Here is a 9,004-nt window from a genome sequence, read left to right on the forward strand (position 1 = left end):
AAGACGTACCCACCATCACCGCCACCGCCCAGTGCCGGAGCACCCTACCTTCTCTAGAGAGTCTCGCCACTGATAATTTCTTCAGTAAGTACTGAAACCTATCAGGGGCTTCTGAGAACATCTCCTGAGACATCTGTTTAGATGCACGAGAAACCTCACTGAGGACACAAAGGTGGGTTTTCCTCATTTTTCATCCTCTGCTGGCACCCAGTAATAGCATCTTCATTCTAAATACGAATTTTGTAACAAGCCAAAAAACGCATCTTGCTTGGCATGGGGGCCAGCTTTTTGGCCAACCTTAGGTAGACAGTTAACAGTATCGTACTCAACAGTTAGTCACGTGATATTTCCCAGAATTATTTGCCAATTGATGAGGCATTTGGGTTGTGGGATCCTATTCTAACTCTCTGGCCAATTGTTAGCCAACAGCTCGGTAACAGGTGCCTTCAGGTTACTAATCTCTAATAAAGCCATTATCCCATGTTTATTCTAACACTTTCACAGTCGTTTAACATTTTGATGTCTTATTCGCCTTGTGAATAGCCAATATGCATTTCACATAAAGTACAGTAACCCTGGCCATGAATTCCCCTTTGATACATTCTACTATTCATAGATCATTTAGCTCTCATCAATTAAAAGCTATTTGAACTCAATTCCTGGAGGCTTCTAAAAAGGATCCTCAAAAGAAAAAGAAACAATCAATCATTTTCTTTTCTCCCCACCTCTAGTTTCTAGTAGGTGAGGTGACTGATCTTTACCAGACTACTCTTGTGATAACGTACCAGGACATGAGAGAGGATAAAAATCGTCGTATCAATGTCATTACTACTATAGTCCGTGTTGGACTCCCATGCGATATAGTATTCATATGATCCATTCCTTTCTTGTTACAATATCACGATTTTGAAAATTGAAGTATAATTAACATACAGTTAGCTACACTAGTCGTACTAGGTTCAGGCATACCATATAATGAGTAAACGATTCTATATATTATTCAGTGCTCATCTATATAAGTGTCCTCTTAATCCCCTTTAACCAATGTTGAATGCCTCACAAATTGGCATGCCTTCCTTGCACGGGGGCCATGCCACTCTTCTCTGTATTGTTCCAAGTTTAGAAATATGTGCTGCCAAAGTAAGCACTGCGATTTCACAAGATAATCAAAGAATTTCAATCTTTCCATGATGTACCCTTGCTTGAAAAAGCACCAGGACTCAAACCACAAAGACCCATTTTTCTGAATTAACTTATTAATGCATTCATTCCCTAGACATTATTGATCACCAACTGTAGGAGGGGCGAGGCTATTGTCGTATAACAGTAAGTGATAGGAAGGGCAGATGGTAATCAGAAAAAGGTCCCAAAATTTTTCTTTCCTTCCTTCTACCCTCAGTTTATTCTCTGATAGAGGCTTAGCAGTAAGAGAATAGATTTTAGTACTTCAGAGAGTCTAGTTTGTCATTAAGAGGCTAAATCTCTGTACTATTACTATCCCTATGTCTCTTCTCTGATTTGAGAGGCCATTTTCTTAGTTCCAAGCAGCGGTCTTCTGGTGGGTAGCTAAGTTGCCTCAGGGTGGTAGCAGAGATGCAAGTATGTCACTAGGATCTTGGTCTTTCAAGAACTGAGGATGTGTAAACTCTACTCAGGGAAGGAACCTTGGCTAGTCACAACCCCCAAAGCTTTCAGTGTGGAAGACATGATTTCAACATGCTGTCATGACCACATCAGTGCCTATAACCAAGGTATGAGTTGAGATCCCATGGATGCCTTTGTAATCTTCTCCTTTTGTCCCTATTTTAAGTCTCAAAATATCACTTCTCTATCTTGCTTCTCCCCAATTCTAGCTACTGCCACCAAAAATTAGGGTGATGGGGCAGTCACTCAGCATTCTCAGTTCACCTATGCGTACACAGAAGACCAACTTAGCTTCAGCTAGTATCTTCTCATATTTTCTTTTTAAAATGTTTTAAAAATGTTTATTTATTTTGAAAGAAAGAGAGAGTGTGAGCAGGGGAGGGGCAGAGAGAGAGGGAGACACAGAATCTGAAGCAGGTTCCAGGCTCTGAGCTATCAGCATAGAGCCTGATGTGGGGCTCGAATTCACGAATGGTGAGATCATGACCTGAGCTGAAGTAGGACGCTTAACTGACTGAGGCATCCATGTGCCCCTTCATATTTTCTAAGTGAACCTTAATCTTCCAGAATCTGCTCCATTTATCCTCTCTCCACGATCTTCAGAAATAGGTTTTTCAGAGATTTCTGTTTTCTCCTGTCTTTTGGTGGATTTAACATATATATCCTTCTTTTCCATTCATTTCCCTTCCCTTCCCTTTCCTTTTCTCTCTTCTCCATATTCCAAATATCTGCTCAATAATCTTTAACAGTAAGACTACAGTCTCAGAGATATTCATAATCTTTGGTCATTGAACAGCCCTCAGAGGAGGACCTTGTGTTCATTAGTCTTTTTCTCTTTTAGCTGATTATTTCAGCTATATTTTTCCAAGATTATTTAGCTTCCTGCCAGAAAGATATAGTCCTGTGACTACAAACACAGTTTTTGATACATCAGAGAGTCTATCATGAACATTAAGACCTATCCAATCACTGTTCCTGAATTACAGCCCAAACCTCAGAGAAGCGTGCCTGGAAAACTAAGAAAAAACTGGGGCTTCTACTTATGGAAAAATTCCCTCTTTTTACTTTGTTTTTAAACTTGGATAACTATATAGGTTACTTAGAGATTACTGATTTAGAGATTAGTTCCTAAGGGAGTCTCTTTCTTTGCCACCTTGGACAGTTCCCACAAACCCTAGGCCGATGTATTCACGCTTTCTTGTAAAGGTTATGTACTCATCTAAAGGCTCTGATACAGCAAGAAAAGTGGTGAAACAACTGTTCCATCATCTGCAGGTGGTATTGTCAAGATCAGGAGACATAGGAAGGGTCCATATGAACTCTTTAGTTTGTTAGGTTATACAAACCCTTAGTTCACAATTTGGGAAGGATGCCCCCACTAATTCTATCTAGGGATAGTGATGTCTGAGATGGGGAAATGTGTGATTCCTCTCTCTTCCTCTGTGCCTGAGACATCAAACGTGCCTGAAACACACAATACTTAATGCCTTAAACATAAGTGTCGAGGCTACAACAGGCTAGGTGGGCTTTTGGCATGTAAGATGTTATTAAGTTATGAAGTCTGTTATTCTCTAGAAATGGCTCTTGCATTTATATATTCCCCTCACCCCTAAACCATTTTCAGATGTTAGTTTCCAGGCATTGAGAAGTTGCCCAGTTATAGTTGATTTATCATGATCCAGAGTAGCACTGGCTAGAGATAATCTGCTGTGACAGCATGTTTCATGCTTGCCTTGTGCCTTGCCTTTCTAACACCTGTCCATGGCTCAATGACTAGGCCAACATTCTGCCTTTTGTGAGTAATTAAAGAGCACCAGAGACTTTTCCTCCTGATTTATCATCAGTGCAGCCTCATTCACGTCTTTCTTTGTCTTCTTCTTATCACAGAAAGGCCTGGCAGGCAAGTTGATCCACTCAGCTGTAAGCCTGGGTCAGACCTCATCCTGGTATAGCCCTAGTTGGTTGGTTGATGGTTGTTTTGTTTATGCCACAGTTGGCCACCACAACAGGGATTTGTATCAGCCTTCTTTCTGTATGGATGGACACACAGGGAAAGCCTTTCCAAGATCTACTTAATATCTATCTTCAGAGCAGATACTTTTCCTCAGAGTCCCAAAGCAGATGTGATTTAAACCTTGAATTTTACACTAAGACATTTGTTTCACATTCAACAATGAGACTATTTTGCTTCAATGTTTTACTTAAAGATTTATTTATTACTGGTCAACTCATCAAACATTAGGGCTTATGGAAAACCCCTGATACTTAATGACAAAGGTAAGAATGAGCTGTCTGTTGATTTAGCAGTATGAGATGTTAGAGTGCCAAATAGGAGTTTCCCAATAAAAACAATATTAATGCCCAACTGCGCATTTCCGTTTCTGAGATCAGTCATCTCTGAGAGAGGTTTCCGCAATCTGGTTGCCTTAATCATGTTGATACTTGTGATACAATAATCTTAGTATTTAATGTTTTGGCAAATACTAAAATTGTGAATTTATCTGAGTCTATTCAAGCATGTGTATGAATCATAGAAATCTTAAATGCTATGATTGGATGTGAACTAATATTTGGATTTACCAACCTACTAAAGGTGTATATATTGGGGAAACGGGGAGAAAGTAGAAATGACAGAGTAAATATAATAAAACACAAAGCTTTTTATTTATTTATTATTGGATACAAAAATATAATTCTGTATCTACACAATGCTACAATTCATCTGTCATTTTTCCACATGCAGGGATTATAAAGAGATCTCTTGTTTGTACTTTTCTTCATCATCTGATGGCCATGTTAACTAAAGCTGGAGTTAGTGGCCTCTGGCAATGGTTACTGGTGTCGAATAAATTAGTCCTAACTCTCATTATGCTGCTAGAACACATGGTAACTAGTTAATGGCTGACAAAAATAACAGGATATGGTATAACATGACGCACTAAATCCTCTGCTGAATCAGGCCTTTTTGTTTTTCTCAACTGTCTTCCTCTTTTCATCTGGCATTTGATCTAATTATGCCTTACCTCTGTTCATGAACTCTAAAGGTCTAACTAGGTCAGTACTAGAAAGATTGTGACTGTTGCCATGCCATTTACTTCTTACTCTAAACAAGCATTCTAACAGGTGAGAAATACCTTGGTTATCTAAATATTTGCTATAGAGAAAGCCCAATGTCTTGGCTCTTCTGATCCTTTTCTCTTTCCTTCATTATTTCACCATTAGCCAGCCCCACTCTATCATGTAATAATAAACAGCAGCTAATATTTAATGACAACTACTTTGTGTCAAGTACATTTTATGAATTATCTTTATTTAATCCTGCTAACAACAAACTCCTTTAGCCCATTTTTAGATAAGCACATAGAAGTTTAGAGAGGCTGAGTGGCTTGGCTAACATCACACGGGAACATGGTGGAACTGTAGTTCAAAACCTGACCTTCTGACAGCTGACCCAATTCAGATAACTGATGCCTGATAGCCTTCCTTGCCTCTCCTAAGGCCCACTTTGCACGTGCACAACTTTATCTGCTGAGGATGGAATTTGACTTATTTCAATGACAAGGCAGGTGTGTTAAAGATGCCATCATGAACTTTCCATGCTCATGCCACCCATCCCCGTCCATGTTTTATATGTCTCACCATCTCTTCTCCACGACATTTATTCATTCATCAACTATTTATTGAGCTTCTCCTAAGTACCAAACAATGCTCCCAGCACTGAAGACATAACAATAGATCAATCAACTTTCCTCTGTCAAGGAACAAGTATTATACTGGGGGTGACAGTTGATGAATAAGGGGGAAAAAAGTGTGCATGGATGATGCATCTGTATATATGATATAGAGCGTCCTAAGAAAGACTCTAATGCAATGATATTTGAACAAAAAGCTGAAATAAGTGGACAGACTTTAAAGGCTTTGGGGAAGAAAAAAGTATTCCAGGCAGAGAGAACAGCAGGTGCAAAGATCCCAGCATGGGAGTTTGCTTACTATATTTAAAGACTAGTGTCTCTGAGAATTATTAGTAAGTAATTAGAGGTGGTAAGATTGGAGGATTTGTGACTTGTAGGGTATGATGAGAACTTTGGATTTCCTCTAGGTGAATGACAGAGTCACTTGGAGGATTTTGAACAGAAGATTGAAATAATCGCTCTTACTTTTTCAAAGTTTACCATGTACTATGTGAAAAATAGAACACAGAGGAACAAAGAAAGATGAAAAAAGATCAGTGTGAAAGCTTTTATAACAACTAAGGTGTAAGATGATAATACCTTTATTTATAGTGGGATCCTTAGAGCTGGTGAGAAGTTATTGAGTTGGGGTGACTTTGAAAGGTAGAGTGTTAGCTCTAGGACTTGATGAATTGGATTCAAGGTATGACACACGTGATGTTTTAAGAATGGCTCTGAGATTAGCCTGAGCAGGTGGAAGCATGAAGTTGCCATGACTGAAATAGGAATGTCAAGAGGATTAGGTGAGGAATGGCTTCAGACTTAAAGTTTTATTTTGGTCATGTTACTGTTAGAAATTCCTATTCGTTTATTCAAGTAAACATTTCAAATATTCAACAGTTGGATGTAGGAGTGTGTAGTTGAACAAGAGGTTTGGCTTGCATGATGTAAATTTGGGAGTGATTATCACATGGATGGTATTTACCATCAGAGAACTGGATTGTGTCCCTTATGGAAATGAGTCTACAATGAAGAGGACAAGTATCCTCTGAATAGTTCCCTATCCTAGTTGCACATCAGAATCCTCACGGGACTTTAAAATATATATACATATATCAAAGCTCCACCACAGGCTCGTCAAATCAAAATCTTTGACAGCAGAACCCAGGAATCTATATTGTTAATTTCTCCAGGTGATTGATTCTGTAGAAATTGACACGTGTTTGGGAATCAGTATTATAAGCCACTCTGTTTGTGTTATAATATGAATTAATTTTTAATGCTGTAAAGACTCTTCTTTCCATATCCACTGTTATCTACTTAAATCCAAGCTATGGTTTTCCCTTACCCTAAGTGTTCTACTCACATTCATCCTTACCCTTATTTTTGCACTATTAGCTCAATAATCTTTTCAAAGAATAAATCTTCAAAGCCATCTCATTGTTCTCAAAGACAACAATCCTTAACATGGCCTGCAAAATCCTGCCTGGTATTGGCTACTTGTCTCTCTACCTCATCAGACACCAGGCACCTTGCTCTCTGCCTTGAGTCAGACACTTCCCTTCCTTCAGTCCCAAGGACACATCTATTTTCATTGGCCTCAGGTTTTACACCTGCTGTATCCTCCCTTCTTTCACCTAATTAACTCTTACTCATCCTTTGACCTTGGCTCAATCATCATTTCCATCGGGAAGCCTTCTCTGACTTTGTTGACTAAGTCAAATTCCCTACCCTGCCCCCCCTAACCCTGGAAGTAGGTTATTAAATAAATTTAGGAATTTATGACTAGCATTTAAAATTTTTTAAAAATGTTTCTTTATTTTTGAGAGAGAGAGAGAGCGAGCTGGGGAGGAGCAGAGACAGAGGGAGACACAGAATCCGAAGCAGGCTCCAGGCTCTGAGCTGTCAGCACAGAGCCTGATGCGGGGCTCGAAATCACAATGTGAGATCATGACCTGAGCCGAAGTCGGACGCTTAACTGACTCAGCCACCCAGGTGCTCCTGACTAGCATTTTTAAAAAAGGAGATAGAACAGAATGGAGTAGAAGAATGTCAGAGTGGGTTGCACATAATAAAGGTAAGTATTATCTTATAAACTTTTGCTTCTATGTGTACTAATACGATGATGTACTCTTCTTGAAATACTTTTACAGTTGCAGGTTTTTTGCGTGTGCAATTACTAGCTTATCATTTGGCTTTCTCATTAGGTTGAAAGTCCAATGTGACTAAAAGACTGTTTCTTCCTGTTTTCCACTTGATCCATAGTCCCTGATCAAATGAGTAGACTTATGTAAGCACTTAAACCATATTTATGGGAAAGAGGAAGGAAAGAAGACAGATGTGGGAATTTACATTTAGGGTAAGGTAAGCCTGTACCGTCACACCTTATAGTGTGACCATACTAGCTCTGCCAGTGCAAAATCTGTGGGTTCATTGACGTCATATATGAAAATACCAAGGCTTTCCATAATGTTTATTTATTTTACTAGTGTTTAAATAAGCAATGAAGTATCTTCATTTACAAGTGTTAAGTGAAATGGTAAGTTCAAAAAATAAACTTGGTATTACTGTGGGTTGTATTATTATTTTTAAAAATTTTTTATGTTTATTTATTTTTGACAGTGAGAGAGAGAGAGAGAGAGAGAGAGAGAGAGAGAGCATGAGCGGGGGAGGGGCAGAGAGAGGGAGACACAGAATCTGAAACAGGCTCCAGGCTCTGAGCTGTCAGCACAGAGCAGACTCAGGGCTTCAACTCACAAACCGCGAGATCATGACCTGAGCCGAAGTTGAGCGCTCAACTGACTGAGCCACCCAGGCGCCCCTACGTTGTATAATTTTTTTTTTTTTAATTTTTTTTCAACGTTTTTTATTTTTATTTTTGGGACAGAGAGAGACAGAGCATGAACGGGGGAGGGTCAGAGAGAGAGGGAGACACAGAATCGGAAACAGGCTCCAGGCTCCGAGCCATCAACCCAGAGCCTGACTCGGGGCTCGAACTCACAGACCACGAGATCGTGACCTGGTTGAAGTCGGACGCTTAACCGACTGCGCCACCCAGGCGCCCCAATTTTTTAAAAGGACCTTTAGAAACCAATCCACACCTTCCTGAACTATAGTAGGAAAATCTATTTTTTTTGCCTTCTGAAAGTTTCTGGAAAATTTAGAGATGATATCACAGTTAATAAATTAGTGTCTCATCAGAGAGCACTCTTTATTCCCCAAAGTAATGACTGTTTCTTCTTGAACTTCTGATTCACTTGTCCCCATGACACACACAGTACCTTCTCACAGAGTAGGCTTTTCTTAAATTATATCTGTGCATCATTTAAAATATAAATCCTGCTTTTTAGACTATCTGGTTTTACCAAAGTTTCATATGGATAACTTGTCATCCAAGTATATTGGAATTTTTTGATGACTGCAAGGCTATAAATTGTATTCTACTTTTCACAGTCATGGAATCTTGATCTCATCACACAAGTCTCCTCCTCAGCGTTAATCTAGGAGTACAAGTTCAGGACTACAAATTCAATCCCCACTTTTTACATCTTCTCTTCTAAGTTGCGTAGGATTTTACTTTTTTTTTTTTTTTAATTTTTTTAACGTTTATTTATTTTTGAGACAGAGAGAGACAGAGCATGAACAGGGGAGGAGCAGAGAGAGAGGGAGACACAGAATCTGAAACAGGC

At 39.2% G+C, this 9,004-nt stretch overlaps 1 non-coding gene across 1 annotated transcript; it reads right to left on the minus strand.

Moving 5' to 3' along the window:
• Window positions 1-1,040: 1,040 nt before the first annotated feature.
• Window positions 1,041-1,148, minus strand: LOC131508195 (U6 spliceosomal RNA). Its single transcript, XR_009259905.1, has one exon. It is a non-coding gene; the product is annotated as a U6 spliceosomal RNA (small nuclear RNA).
• Between the last annotated feature and the right edge of the window lie 7,856 nt (window positions 1,149-9,004).

This window comes from Neofelis nebulosa, chromosome 3 (genome assembly GCF_028018385.1).
Source record: "Neofelis nebulosa isolate mNeoNeb1 chromosome 3, mNeoNeb1.pri, whole genome shotgun sequence".
NCBI classification, from domain to species: Eukaryota; Metazoa; Chordata; class Mammalia; order Carnivora; family Felidae; genus Neofelis; species Neofelis nebulosa.